The sequence below is a fragment of the Ursus americanus genome, chromosome 20 (genome assembly GCF_024610735.1).
Source record: "Ursus americanus isolate L20-20 chromosome 20, mUrsAme1.1.p, whole genome shotgun sequence".
NCBI classification, from domain to species: Eukaryota; Metazoa; Chordata; class Mammalia; order Carnivora; family Ursidae; genus Ursus; species Ursus americanus.
In genome coordinates this window covers 25,502,663-25,518,558 of record NC_142146.1, presented here as the reverse complement: position 1 = coordinate 25,518,558, position 15,896 = coordinate 25,502,663, and the positions used below count along the sequence as shown (strand labels likewise).

Sequence of the window (15,896 nt, the reverse complement as noted above, 5' to 3'; positions counted from 1 at the left end):
AACCAACAGCTTCCTCTTCAACGGCTAGAATGCATCACAATCCACATCTTAAGTGTTTAATATATGTTTAAGTACACTTTTAAATACATGACTTCTACCAAAATGTAAAATGCATTAAAATAAAGCCTGACTAATGAAAATTATAATATAAATTCGAGCCAAATGTAATTTAGATTATAAAATTTTCAAATAATCTCTAAAAATAAAATTCCAAAATATTCACAAATAAGACTGTATCATTTTCAATATTTCAAAGTAAGTAACTTGAAACAGTTATATAACTATCTGGGCACAAAATCATATTGTTCATATTAAGCAAAACCATGTCTTATTTATGCACAAAGACCCAGTATACCTGTTACAATGGAAAAATAAACCCCAAACAACATAGGTCCCAGCCTCCCACAGGTTAAAATAAAATAAAAATGTGAAAAGTGGAAAATACAGCAAAGGGCATCTTTTTCAAACAAACACCAAAAACCTATTTTATGTTTTTACAAAGAGAGTGGGGGAAAGGATAGAAGAATGTTTTCTAAAAAGAGCGGCATAACAAGATTGTAGGCAGGCTTCTTTGCAATTGGCTTTTAACCGCAGAAGAACTTCAGCAAGAAAGGATGAAGCAATGCACAGCTCTAGCGGCTCCAAACCACCTGAGGGTGCTGCCTAATACCAGAACCCAGATACAATGCTCTAAGAGATGACAGCAACTTGTCCCATGTGCTGAAAACACTGAGCCCTGCAGAGCCACATGAGTATCCGTGGAAAAAGTCTGTGCAAAGTATCCTGACCCTTAAATGTCCATCAAATGGGAAATACACAAACTGTGGTACTGACATTGTCCTATCATGAAGTATTAGAGAACAGTTAAAATTAATACATCAGATGTAAAAATAGAAGGAACAGGTCAGAAACAATGTTGGGTAAAAAGGATTTTTAAAAAGCAAACTACATAAATATTCTAATTTAGTGAGAACACTCAATGTTGATGAACACATAAATGCACTAGTTGTCTAAAAACATGGGCAGGAAGGATATAAACCAATTTCAAGATGGAGGTAATCTGTGAAAGGAAGGATTTTAAAATGCTTTTAAAATATATATACAGCAAACGTTAACAATATTAATTCTGCATGGTAAATACAAGGTTGCCTGTTCTATTTATCCTCTGTACTTCTGTAAATATTTGAATATTTCTTAAGTATTTTAAATCTAAGCCATGATGTAAATAATTTTCTTCTGAAAAAAATTAAAAAGATTTTACAATATCCTTACCCGAAACATGAAGGTCTATCTACCTTAAAAATCACTGGTTTGGCTAGTCTCCATATCCTAAAAATGTTAAATTCCTATTTAAGAAACTAAAAATTCTACCCTCTTTTCACAAATGATTTGACTTCGTAACATTTTCAAACCAAGTTCTCAAGAGAGTCCACGCTTTTATCTCAAAATTGAACTGAGGGATTCCACCAGGTAGACTCCCTAAGTAAAGTTAAAAACAATCTTACCAGGGGTTTTTAAATAACTGGTTTTATCATTTATTGTTAGACCAAACAGGCTTGATTGAGAACCTGACTCCCATTCCTTGGCTCTAACTTCCATGGGGGATATTTTCGCTTTATTAGTGAATGTGTTCTTTTTCATTTTCTTTGTTTATGTGAGATATTAAACTTCTACCTGTTAGGAAGGAAGGAAGGAAGGAAGGAAGGAAGGAAGGAAGGAAGGAAGGAAGGAAGGAAGGAAGGGAGGGAGGGAGGGAGGGAGGGAGGGAGGGAGGGAGGGAGGAAGGAAGGAGGGAAAGAAGGAAGGAAAGAAGGAAGGAAAGAAGGAAGGAAAGAAGAAAAGAGTGGAGGGAGGGGGGAGGGAAGGGGAGGGGGTAATTCCTAGTAAGCCTTTAGACTTACTTAATGAAACCTTACTCTAAAGAAGTCAGTACCACGATGACAAGCTTTTTACCTTGTGTTAAAATTTTGTGCAGTCAAATTTCTTTTAAGTTCAACCTCATTCCTTTACAGGCCTTTGGAAATTTGGCAGGTCATCTATAACTCAATAGAAACAAGATGCCTCTCATTTACAATCACATTTGTACACTAAAACAAAAGTTTAATATACTTTTTTTGTCATCATGAAGAAATATCAAAGTTACTGTTAATTTTCACAAAAAAAACCTGATAAATATTCCCACAAAGTAGAAACCATCTGATTTAAAGAATTACTGGCTTGTTATCTTACACGAGAAATCATATTCAACTTATATTGATGTTTTCTATCTGAAGTATGTCATGCAATATTGTAATTAATCTCATAAATCCACTACAATGTGATCAAATCCTATCAACTCTGATTGGCATAAATTTGAAACAATGAAGCAATCACATCTGTTAAGCAGTTCTAGCTTGCTAGACACCACTGTAAAAGTTTACACAATAACATAATTACATTTTTTTCTCTATAAGACTTTCTGCACTTAATTTGAGTTTTCGTAACATTTCTTGTGTGTACTGGGTTCTGTGTCATCTACCACATGAAGTGGGATACAAAATAAAAGATAAGAAAAGGAGATGGGAGAAACTGTGGGAGATGGGTAATAGAGACAGTGTATATGTGAAACTGGAATACCTGAAAATAAATTTTCATGAAACCACAAATGAATTACAAGATAGAAAAAAATTAGTGAATTTGAATGAAAAAATATCTAACTTTATCCTGAAATGACTGTTGAAAAAATATGAATACTGAATTTAAATAAAAATACATGGACACAAAACAAGTAAGTCAAACCCTGCTTTATGAAACAAAAGATTACCACACAGCGAAAAAATCACCACCTACCATTTTTGGAGTAACCTTAATTTCTGAAACTTGAATGATTTTATAAAAACATTCTAATAGTACATGAATATGATAACAATGTAATATATATAATAATAATAGCATAACATATATCCTATAGAATATACGTATATTTGAACAAATAGGTGAAAAATGCAATATTCCAAGAATAATTCTATGTAATTTTAAGAACATTTCTCATTAGCTGACAAACTCATGGAGAACGATGACTAGGCCCTAAAGATAGAGGGTCTATGGACTAAAATAAGAGATAAATATTAAATATTAAAAATAAGTAACATCATCAAGTTATTAATCCTTATTGCTTTTACATACAACATGCCTAAGATATAACTTAAGAATATGTCAACATTCTACTAAAGATAGCTAAATTACTCTAAATCCCATCTGGGTAACCATATAAAATTTTGAGACATTTCTCATCTTGCTGAACTTTGTATCTGCCACTCCTTATGTGTATACATCTTAAGAAAGCACACCTTCTCAAAACTGAATACCTCTTCAACTTGCCTTCACACCAACCAGGGACTTCAATGTACTCAGTACATATTCCTGATTAATTTACTTTTCTTTTTAAAGATTTATTTATTTGAGAGAGAGCACGTGTGCTCACATATGGTTGGGGGGCACAGAGGGAGAGGGAGACAAGCAGACTCCCCACTGAGCAGGGCTCAATCCCAGGACCCTGAGATCATGACCTGAGCTGAAATCAAGAGCCAAACGCTTGACCGAATGAGCCACCAGGTACCCCTGATTGATTTATTTTAACCTGTATGAAAACAGGAGTCATGAGTCAAATAGTTTAAATTAAAACTTTATTTCCGGGGCGCCTGGGTGGCTCAGTCGATAAGCGTCTGCCTTCGGCTCAGCGTGTGATCCCGGCGTTATGGGATCGAGCCCCACATCAGGCTCTTCTGCTATGAGCCTGCTTCTTCCTCTCCCACTCCCCCTGCTTGTGTTCCCTCTCTCGCTGGCTGTCTCTATCTCTGTCGAATAAATAAATAAAATCTTTTTTAAAAAAATAAATAAATAAAACTTTATTTCCTACCATTAAACTTAAAATTAATAAAACAAAACAAAATTATGATCAAAGGAAAATATTCCAGAAAGAGATCACCGGTAATTCTGATTGTGAAACTTGAATTCAAGAGAACAAGAAGGTCTTTTAACAAACTCATGTGCTAATTCAGATGTTTTTGTCTATGGATATGGCAAGTTTTCGCAAAACAAGTATATCCTGTTTTCTTAGAATTTTCAATTTATTATTTGAAATTATTAGAATACTATGTTAACCAAAAAGACAAGAATTTTTCTCCATTCTTGTCTCTTTCCTACGATTTTGTTGTACTCCCCTTAATATACAACTCTTCACTAGTTGTTTTTTTAAACATCTTATAGCTTAGTTCCTCATCAAATCCTTAAAAAAGATGCTCCCTTACATTGAAACTCTCATGACTACTTTGTACTTTAGCCTCAATATAAAGACATTAATTTGATTACCACAGGACACTAACAGTATTAACATTTTACTAAAAGTAAATCTCCATTTTTATTTTTTTATCAAACAATAATTAAAATAGGATTAAAATAAGAAATAACTACAATTCTTCTGACAAAACTGTACTGTTGCTGCCTATTATTTATCTCATTTCTATATTTTGTTCATGTTTTCATTCAAGAAATACTATTTTTGTATTGAAATATTGGCAAAAATAGGACAACTCCTGTTTTTATTGCAACATGGTACAATAAGTGCTCTACAAAGATTTGTGGAAGGTGAGGTGGTATCACTGAAAAATCAGAGAAAGCTTTTGAGAGCTGCATCTTGCAGGATAAGTTAGCCAGGAAAAGAGGTACAGAGCAAACAGCACATAAGAAGATTGATTCAAAAAAGATTAAGCAGATAAGCTGATTTCCTCTCCTTCCCAAACCCTAAAGAGATCTCAAATTTTTTGCAAAATAGCATATCAAGGGAAATAACTCATCAGAGAATTTATCATAAAAGACTGTGAGGAGGGGTACCTGGGTGGCTCAGTTGGTTAAACATCCGACTCTTGATTTAGGCTCAGGTCATGATATGTGGAGCTCCACGTTCAGTGGGGAGTCTGCCTGGGATTCTCGCTCTCCCTCCCCTCCGCCCCATGCACACTATCTCTCTCAAATAAATAAATATATCTTAAAAAAAAAAAAAGATAGGAGGAGCAAACTATTTTGTCCACAGTTCAGTAACATTCAGCCTCACACATGCCACCTCTACTACTCTGGTGACAAATCTCCAAATAAAATAACTAGAAAAACACTAACAAACAGGAGGATGAATTAATTCAAGGTGACTTACTCAAACTGAAAAAGACTTGCTTCCAGAATGAAAGGATCCTCTCAAGTCCCAGTATAAACAATGAATAAGATCCATTCCAAGACACACCATCATAAAAATTCAGAGATAAAGATTCTAAAAGCTTTCAGAATAATAAAAACAGGTCATGCACAGCAGAAAACAATGTGGTGGAGGGGAAAAGACCATGGAGTTCTTTGAAGCAACACAGAATGCTGTGAACCAAAGCCTTCAAAATTCTAAAAGAAAATTACCTACAACCAAACTATTAATCAAGTCTGAGAGTAAAATAAGGGCATTTTAATCCTTCCTAAGATGTATGTGTGCATAAGGAAGTGAAGCCAGAAAAAAAGACAATGAGTTGCAATAGCAGATAAGGACCAGAGCAGAGCTATCCAACCTCAGAGGGTATCAAATCCTTGACCTTCTAGATCACTTCAGTACCTCACAGCATGAATGAAATCGGCAGTAGCAGCTAAAGAAACAGTAACCACAGTAAACAATACTAGAGGAAGCAATTAGAAGCAAGTACTCTTTGCCTAGGCAAAGATGCCTGTGAGGCTGGAGGGAAACCCCATGACAATGGCTGTTAGTCTTCAGATGAGTCTCTACATTAAACCAATAAATGACTGTGAAACTGTTACACGTTCATCTCTAAAGTTATGTTCATATGCATTAGAAATAGTGTCACTTTGAAGATAAAACCATGTAATCTATATAAAAAATGCATGCATACACACATATTTTCACTCATAAAAGGGTTTAACTGGATTATTTTATAATTAGGTTTTATTTAAGAAACCAATAACAAAATGGAACGGTATAGTTTCTATGAAGTGAGAGAATGATTTAGAGATATAAACAACAGTTCAAAATGGTTCTAAATGATTTTATCACTCATCAATTTCAGAATCCCCCCAAATTGATTAATTAGCATTAGTTATTTTTCAAATTTTAAGTGAAAAGCTATGCCCACTCTCTCTGGGTATCTTATGGACAAAATAAAATCTCCTTTTTCAACACCATTATTACATATACTTCCTATGCAGTTAATTTTCATTTACAAAAATATCAAAGAAATCAGAGTAAGTCCCCATATTCCCAACTAGAAGAGTGTTTAATGCTTAAGTATTTAATTCTACACGAATTGTTAGTTTTGATAGAAGCTCCAGTTTAATCTGGAAGAGCATGAGTTGGAAGAGCTATGAGGAATAAGCACACATTTCTACAACAATGGTTCTCAATCCCACCAGATCCTATGCCCCTTTTGTTCTCTGTACTATCCTGAAATGAAGTTCTGAGATAATAAAATCAAACTACACATAGAAAGTTTTTTTAAAAAACCACTATTAATTCCCTAACCATAATATTAATGAAAAACAAAATTAATTTATATCAAAATAGTCACTTCATTAAACAAATGCTTAGGCATAGCTACTTAAGAAGGAAGAATAAAACAGTCACATATTCACACCTATATACAGTAAATAAATTTAGATCTAAGAGAGAAAAGAAGTCATTCTCCATAAGAAGTACAAGAAAATGAAAAAAGGAGCAGTATAGGAGAACTCTAGAATAAAAATTAGTGTTAAGTGATTACAGACAAAAATTCATTTAATGTGAGGATAAAGATAGAAGCTTAAATGAAATAAAGATTAAAATGCCAAGACAAATTACATACTGTTCAAATGGAAAAAATTATGAAATACGGTGTTAGTGCAACTGACCTGGGTTTTATTTTTAAGTGCAGTGTCAAACAATTACCTATGCTAAGACATGTTACAGTGTAGTTAAAATATATCCCAGTAATACCACCACATTGTCAAGGCATGTATACATTAAGTCTCTAGTACTTAAAAATTTAATAGAGACTACATCTTCCTAAAATAGAAAATAGTAAATAAAGAAATGTATTATAAGAAGTTACAGAGAAGTTATATGATAAACTCCTGGAATGGTATCAAAATAATACTGAACACTAGACAACATAAAATATAATTTTGACAACACATTTATTATCATTCTAAAAAATGAAATTTTAATATTTAGGATGGCAATTATGAAATATCTTTAAACAATCCTTATTAATAAAATTCAATGAGTTCCATTAATTTAAAATTCAGTTTATTGTTACAAAAGTCTTAAATATCTTGCAATCAGTATTTTTGAGCCTCCAGTAAACTGCATTACTGAACTGAAAACTTTTCAACTAAAATTCTAGTTAGAAATGCTATATATAAACCAGGATATGGAAAGAATGTGTGAAATAAATTATAGAATTTTGAGAGGATTTCTTTATTCTCCTTAAGCTTCCCCTCCACACAAACTTCCCCTCAAGTTTAAGATTCTTCATGTAACACCTCACAAAAAGTTGTCAGTATTATTATACATGAAAGTATTGTTACTTTATCTCTGAAGAGAATTTAAGCAAGCACACGGAAAAGTTACATGGTACTCAGGACAATCTTTTGCAGTCTGAGACTGCTCCATGCATTGTAGGATATGTAGCATCCCTGAGCTACATCCATTACATGCCAAAAACACTCCAACAATATTGTGACAAACACAAGCATAATTTCCAAAATTCCCCTTTTAAGGCAGCACGCTCTTATTTAGAAATCATTACTCTAGAAGTCTTACAGCAAAGAGCATACTATAATGGGAAAAACAATAGAAAAAAAGTGTTTCAAAAACATAAAGAAACACATCGATTATACAAAAAATTGTTAACTTGCCAATTTCATCCTCTTCCAAATATCCTTTCTGTGGCCCATATTTTTTTTTATATTGTGTAAAGAGAATGACTTAAAGAGATTTGATAACCACTCTAGATCATATGTATATCCTCTTTATAATTTTTAATAGAAAGCTTTCCTATATATAATCTTTTTAATATTCTCTTAGCCAAATTAAAGTCAAAAATAGAATATAATCAATAAATTGTATATGTATAGGCATGTCAAGCTTAAATAATTTCATTGATGTGCATTTTATTTTGTTGTTGCATGTTGTTTGGTGTTCACTGTTTCACTGAGCAACATCAACACTAAGATACTGCATTTGTAATATTCAGTATTATGAAAGACTCATATGTCAGTATTATTTAGTGCCCCAAGAAATCCTTACTGTATGAGTCCCCTTTTTTATTCTGCAAACTCTAAATTTAATAAGGTTCTATTTAATTAGCCCAGGATTCAAATATACATTCATGCCAAATTTAGCAACCACATGGGAGGTTAGGGAGAAAGGTATTTGAAACACTTCCACAGGAACAACCTTGGGTTGCTCTCTTAAAGTATCAGTGCAGGGGCCCACAGTACTTCACATGCTATCCACAAAACAGACGAGGTGTGAAAGAAATTTTGTGTTTAACGTGACCTTTGGCTGTACCTTCACTTGCCATAATTATAAAGGAGCTACTCTCAGAGCCAACATATAAGTTATGTTACTACTCTTACAACTATAGTAGTATTTTATGAAGTACTTTATACTGTGACAAACTGAAGGCAAAATATAAGAAAGCTCTTCCTTTGTTACCAGGCATACTAGGCCCTTCTGAACAAAAAGAGTTCTGATATTATATATATATGAATGAATAAGAATTATTGCACAAGATTTATTTATTTTTTTTTTTTTTTTTTTTTTAGTGCACAAACACAAATATGTCAGTGTGATTACCTGGTTCGACTTAACAAATCGTCTATGCTCTAAAGGCAAATAAACTGGATCTTTAATAATCTAATTATGACTTTAATAATGTAACATGTCATTTTAGATAAATACCTGTCAAGAGGGAATTAAAAAGAAAACTACAAAAAAACAAAAACTAAAAGACAAAAAAACACCTTTTCTAGAGATTCCTATTTTCCTATACAAAATTTCACCAAGGAAAAACAGTTGTTTTTAAAAATATTTGGCAAAACTGCGAACACATCAATACATATGACACGTAACATGGATTTTTTCGGGGGCGGGGGAAAACACTGGATCATCCAACATAAAATTATAAATTTGGAAGGTAGAACAAACAGGATTAGTTTTCAGTACAACGTTAAAGATGCCAAAAAGATTTACAAGGCATTAAGGAGGGCACATATTGTATGGAGCACTGGGTGTTATATGCAAACGATGAATCATGGAACACTACATCAAAAACTAATGATGTACTATATGGTGACTAACATAATAAAAAATTTAAAAAAAAAAAGATTTACAAGGCAAAATGAGCACAGAAAATCCTCTAAGGTATGATAAGAAGAGAAATTTTAGGACTCTCTACTATACCATGAGCAACTTTACCATCCTCATATTTCCATTCCCAATAGTAATACCTCTTTACTTTTACCTTGAAAATAAGCTCCAAAAGCTGTGAAACATCAGTCACACTAGATAAAAGTCATAGCCACAACCTGCCTTGGTTGCCTAACAAAAACATATAAATACTGGCAAAAGAAGTCGGTTTTACCACAAAATCAAACATTTTTAAAGTTACTGTACATGAATTAAGATTCTTCTTAAATATATGTTTTATAAGGGTATTAGAAATTACTCAATAGGCATGTGAGATATTACTATCACACTAGTAATAGTGAGTCCTGAATTGGAAGATAAATTATATGGTCATCCTAGCTATTACAGTATTTCATATTATCTACATCACAGATTTTGAGTATTTCATGATGTAACAATTATTCACTTGGAAACGCTAACTTAAAAACTTTGGGGGCGCCTGGGTGGCACAGCGGTTGGGCATCTGCCTTTGGCTCAGGGCGTGATCCTGGCATTATGGGATCGAGCCCCACATCAGGCTCCTCCGCTATGAGCCTGCTTCTTCCTCTCCCACTCCCCCTGCTTGTGTTCCCTCTCTCCCTGGCTGTCTCTATCTCTGCCGAATAAATAAATAAAATCTAAAAAAAAAAAAAAAAACTTTGATTCACACCGTTCCCTATTGTTCATACAAATGCAACTACCTATGGCACTCACACCAACATCACCCAAACTCTACTGCTATCCATCGCTCACCTGTTTTCTGTTGTCTTTTGTGTGCTTCAGACCCAGGATGATAAAGGCTTGTCTTTGTCTTCAGGGAGCAAACAGATAGAAAGATCCCATTCTCTTAGCCTCACACCAAATTCACAACATTTTTCCTTACTCCCGGAGGCTCTACAGAATCTTTTAAATACTTACATTTAAGTGTTTAAAATTACAATTGGCTATTTTCTCATCCTTTTTACACAGGTTAAAATACTTAACGGTATGCTAAACACTATATTTAGAGTTAATTTAATAATACGTTTGTGGCCATTTCTATAAAAGCTTAGGCATCAGACTCTTAATCATTCTTTTAACAATATGTGTCTAACCCTGATTATACCATTATTTTTATAAGGAAATCAGATTTGACCTAACAGAGCCCTGGAAATGGCCATAGGCTTAAGAGTCCAAAGATCTGAGTGTTGGACAACCACCAGGAAAACCATACAATCTCCCTGAGGCACAAATTCTTTTATGTAATTCTGATCCACTATATGGGATTACAAGAAGAATCAAATCAGAAAATTCAAGAATCAAATCAGAAAATTCAGAAAATTAAGTACTGCCTACTGTTTAGAAAAGATGACCAAGTACAACACAAAGTTAATATACTTAGCAAGTGAAACCTATCAGAAATAAAGAAACACATTCTCAAAAACAAAAAAACAGAAAACAAAAAAAACACCCAAAACTGGCTAATACTGCAAAACTGTAATGGGCTAGGAAAGACCCTTGAGAGTCAGACTCAATGAGTCCTAATCCCAGTGCCATCACTTACTGCCATGTGTGTGGCAATGAGCAAGTTACTTAACATCTCCAAGTTTCTGTTTCCTCATTCATAAAATGGGAACAATAAATGTATTTATCTCACTGTGAAGAAAAACAATCCATGTAAAACATATAAGCACTGTACCTGCACATAAGTGCTCAATAAACGCTATTATTATGAAAATCTCCACTGATGTCTCCTTCCAAAAACAAGTCCTAAAAAATTGTTTTGATATCAGAAGAAAATTTTCCATATGTGTGTGCACGCACATATGTTTATCTTCCAATGAAGACCACTTGGATAACACAGCTAATACTCCACAAATACATATTGATAGTGTGGCTGGGTATATTATTGTGACAACTAACATAGTAAGATCTTATTCAACATTGGAGAAGGCAGCTTTTTTTCTTCAAAAGAAGTCCACATTGGCATACTGAAGCACATTTTGAAATAAAATTCCATATCTGACAGTATTTGTGGTTGTTCATCTCCAAAACAGAAGTCACAGATATGTATAATACACACATTTTTAAATCCATGTATATAAATCAAATGAAACCACTTCCTATAAGGCAAACATATGAAGACGCTAAAGCAATATTCCAATTAAACATTCATATATTCAATATTTCAAAATAAGAAATGTGGAGAGAGATATATATATAATACATATATATATGCACAATTTACATTCCCTAGTAAAACCTGTCTACAGAGGCCATTTTCATCCTTTTTTCAATAGCATCCTGGGGTTCCTTTTCATTCAGTCAGTTAAGCGTCTGACTCTTGATTTCAGCTCGTCATGATCTCAGGGTCATGAAATCAAGCCTCGCATCAGGCTCTGCTCTGGGTGCGGAGCCTGCTTAAGATTCTCTCTCCTTTTCCTTCTGCCACTCTTACTATATCCCGCCCCCTGCTCATGCTATCTCTCGAAAAAAAATTAATTAATTAATTAAATCAAATTAAATTTAAAAATAGCATCCTAACTTGAACTGTACAATGCTGCCTCTCTCTGAAATGTTAAAACTGTAAAGTACACAGTAATTCACTCCAAGCAAACACAGAAGACTAAGTTGTGCATCTGACATTCTTTTACCCAAACAACTGCTTAACCTATTCATTAAACCCATTCAATGACAGAGCAGTAATAACTACACTACCTTATCAAATACAATCAGACAAAAGAAGAAATACCTTATTTGGTTAGAAATAGAAACTTTACATAAGAGAATTATTAGCTAAAGTCAGGGAAATTATAGCTTTCATTTACAAAAGCCCTTGTCCATTTTAGTTCATTAAAATGAAGTTGTATAAAACTTTCCATAAGGGATATGATATTAAATATGTCACTATGACTGATATAAAAATCTATATCAACATCATGCTACTTGCCAAACACACATATAATGAGAATTTTCAAAAATAAAGGCTATATCAGTCAAATTTATATTTCAAGGATCCAAATCGAAGTCGGACTTCATTTCTCTGAACTTTCCTAAAAATATCCCAGTAGTAAAACAGATTTGCCTCTAAAATAAAACAACAAGACTCTTTTAGTTATTCTAAAGCAAGTAAGAAATGCAGACCTGCCCTTTAGAGATACAAAGGATAATGTGGACTGAGGTTTACATGTTCAATCTCAGTTTACATACTATAGGCTATATCATTAATTTGTAAGTGACTCTACAATGAGTATGCACACAACACATAAACATTCTATCATCAGTAACCCTAAACAGGTAGATTTAGAACTAAACAATGCATAAATGAAATTTCATCTCTACCATAAATTACTAAGAAAAAAAAAAAAAATCCATGGGCATTGCAATGAATACACTTTTGCCTTAGAGCTAATACTTTAATTTTAAAGAACCACAAAGAAAAAAATCAAAACTAGTCAGTAACAATGCAGGCTCTAAAAGCAATAAACTCAAAATTAAGTTATAAATAATTTAAAGCATGTCATGAAGATGTATTAATAATTCATCAGATAAATAATTTACTAAATAATCAAATAAATAAATAATGAAATACATAAATAAATCAGCAAATAAATAATTCTGCAAAATAACCAAAACAATAAGTCATCCAAACAAATCACAAGCCTACAAAACCACAATGATTTTCTGGATTCTGATAGTTTTAAATAAGCAAATGTACGTAAACTAGATCAATCCCTATTAGAATTAGAAATATTTTTCAATGCTATTGGTAAAATCCTCATCTCAATACATAAGAACACATTTTCAATTTTTAAAGGACTGCATTGGATTAGTTCTTATAAATTATTAATATGATTATAATATATCCTGCTCTATATTTTACATATAATATCTTTGCCTAACATATTTTCCCCCAAACAACTGGATACTTAAAATATTCTTAACTTACACTTCTTTTTCAAAGCAATACTTACAGGATAATGGTGCCACTGCCTTTCTGATAGTTTTCCTATCTTCACCAAGTCTTTGGAAATTTTCTGCAGAGATAGAACAATAAGAAAAACGTTAATTATTACAGATGAGATTTCATCACTAGTGAACAAGGTTTTATAATTGTACAAAGTAGCAATGGGAAGTGGACATTGTTAGTTGTAAACTATGTAAAGTTTTTAGAAGTCTTCAGTGGACTAAGTACAAGCTAACAGAGGCTAGCTTCCTCTATTGGAACTGACATACAAGCTGTTACAATTGGCAGGATTTCAGATATGAAGGCAAAAACTTTGAAGGACAAAGTTATTGGCTGACATCTAATGCTATCCTCAATTTGAGAAGCTCAAAGTCCTTGACAGAATACATGAGATCACTTAACTGTTACAATTTGAATATAATGACAATCTAATACAAAGAGTCAAAACACAACTGACCTCATAAATCAGTCTTCATTGGACATTTAAAGTTTGTATCTACCCACAGTATAGTACTCCTGAAATCCACAAATAGTAGATCCCAAACTATGATAGCCTTGCACACAGAAATAAGAACTCTAAAATGGGTTTTTTACGTATTACAGAGAATAAATTCAAACAATATAGTACATCTGAAGAGAAGACTGTCTATGGTCCCCAAGTGTAAGGGAAGATTCTAACTTTATCCACACAACTTCTCTGTAAAGGTTCCTTGAACTATAGACCCCATAAATCTGAACTCAACCTAAAAAATACAGCAAATCCTAAAACATCATAAATTGGTTAGAGCAATGATTCTCAACTGGGGAACAATCTGCCTCCCAAGAGACATTTGGCAATGTTTGCATACATTTTTGATTGTCATAACTGGGGAATATTATTGGCATCTAGTGGGTAGAGATCAGGGATGCTGCTGAACATCTGTAATGCACAGAAGAGACCCCCACAAAGAATTATCTGTCCTAAAATTTTATTAGTGCTGAGGATGGGGAAACCTTAGGTTAGAGTAAAATGATTTTTAGTAGTGTATGGTTTTCCACTTATAAAATAGTACAAATTTGGTTCAGAGATGTAAAGTCTTTTGTTATGTGCATAACATTATATGCAGTGGAATACCCTGGGGAAAAAAATGTATATCCTTCAAAGGGGTATGCGGGAACTCTGTGCTTTCTGCTCAATTTTTCTGTAAACTTAACACTGCTCAAAAAAAAGTTTATTAATTTTTTAAATGTGTATCCTTCACTCATTTCATTGAAGTTATGAATAACTTTCTTAGAATACTAAAAAAAAGTCTACAGTAACAAAAAATGTTTTTTTCATTGATCAAAATTCCTCCAATAAAGTTAATAAGAGAACACTAAAAGTCACATTTATGAGCTGACTTTATCAAAGTGACTAGACAAGATATTTAATATTAAAAATTCATAGGGCTTGAAGGGATTATTCAGATACAACATACCATCCTCAATGGTTTGTGGTTGGTTTTGTGGGTTGTTTCTGTCTGGGGGTTTTGAGGGGGTTTTGTTTGTTTGCTTTTCCCTAAAAGCTACCAACTGTTTTCTGAAATAATATTTGTGATAATTATTAAAAGCACTTGAGAAAAAAATTCAGCAATATAGCTAACAAAAACATCCAGATATTATGTATAATTTTAAGTACTTTCTTTTCAATACCAATTAATCTCTCTCCAGTCTTAAAGAAATTTTTTGTTTGCAACATAGATCCAAAATCTAACACGACACCATGCATGTTTCCTTATATTAGATCTATTACATTACTACACAGAGTATTAAATAATGCTATCCTTTATCAGATAGGATTAGGTCATATCCTTCCCAAGCCAAAAAATATTCTTAAGTTATGATAATATAATGACTTAAACAAGAGGGTGAAAAAAAGGAAGAGAATTCTCTCCATGTAAACGTCCAGAAATAGACAATCAAAAGCTGATGTGGCAGCTCCAAACATTGAGGACTTAAGTTCCTTCCATCTTTCTGCTCTACTACATACTGTTTCTACTCCAAGTGGCCTCACACTCTAAGACGACTATGGGCATTCTTGCTAATACATCCACATTGCAGAAAAAGGGGAGGAAAAGGGCCACCCTGCTCCCTTTTAACTCTGTGTTATTTCAGCCTACAGCTTATAAACCATTGCTTTGTCCTTTGGCTATACCCAACCATTTGGGACGATAGGAAATGTAGTCTCCAAACTGGTAATAATGCCCAGCTATAATATTGGGGTTCTTCTTACTAAGGAAGACAGGTAAAATGAATTTTGTAGGACAAACGGTAAGATACAGACTGCAGTGGAGGTTACAACTCTTCAAAGAAAATGGGAGATGCACTCAAAATTTCTCATAAGGTGGTTCACTGCAAATTACTGGTACATGTACATACGTGTGTGTATGTGTGAAAGAAAACCTAAATGTTTAAGTAAATGTTTAAAAAAATTTAGGGATAATCTCAGTATAGAATGCTATGTAGTCACTAAATATC

General features: G+C 33.2%; 1 protein-coding gene across 1 annotated transcript in view; it reads right to left on the bottom strand.

Annotated features, from left to right (window-relative positions):
* TBC1D5 (TBC1 domain family member 5) overlaps positions 1-15,896 on the bottom strand; it is a 562,848-nt gene that overhangs the window by 497,709 nt on the left and 49,243 nt on the right. Inside the window, exon 2 of the mRNA XM_045791684.2 lies at positions 13,408-13,470. The gene's annotated coding sequence lies outside the window, so the exon portion shown is untranslated. The remainder of the gene's footprint in view (positions 1-13,407; positions 13,471-15,896) is intronic.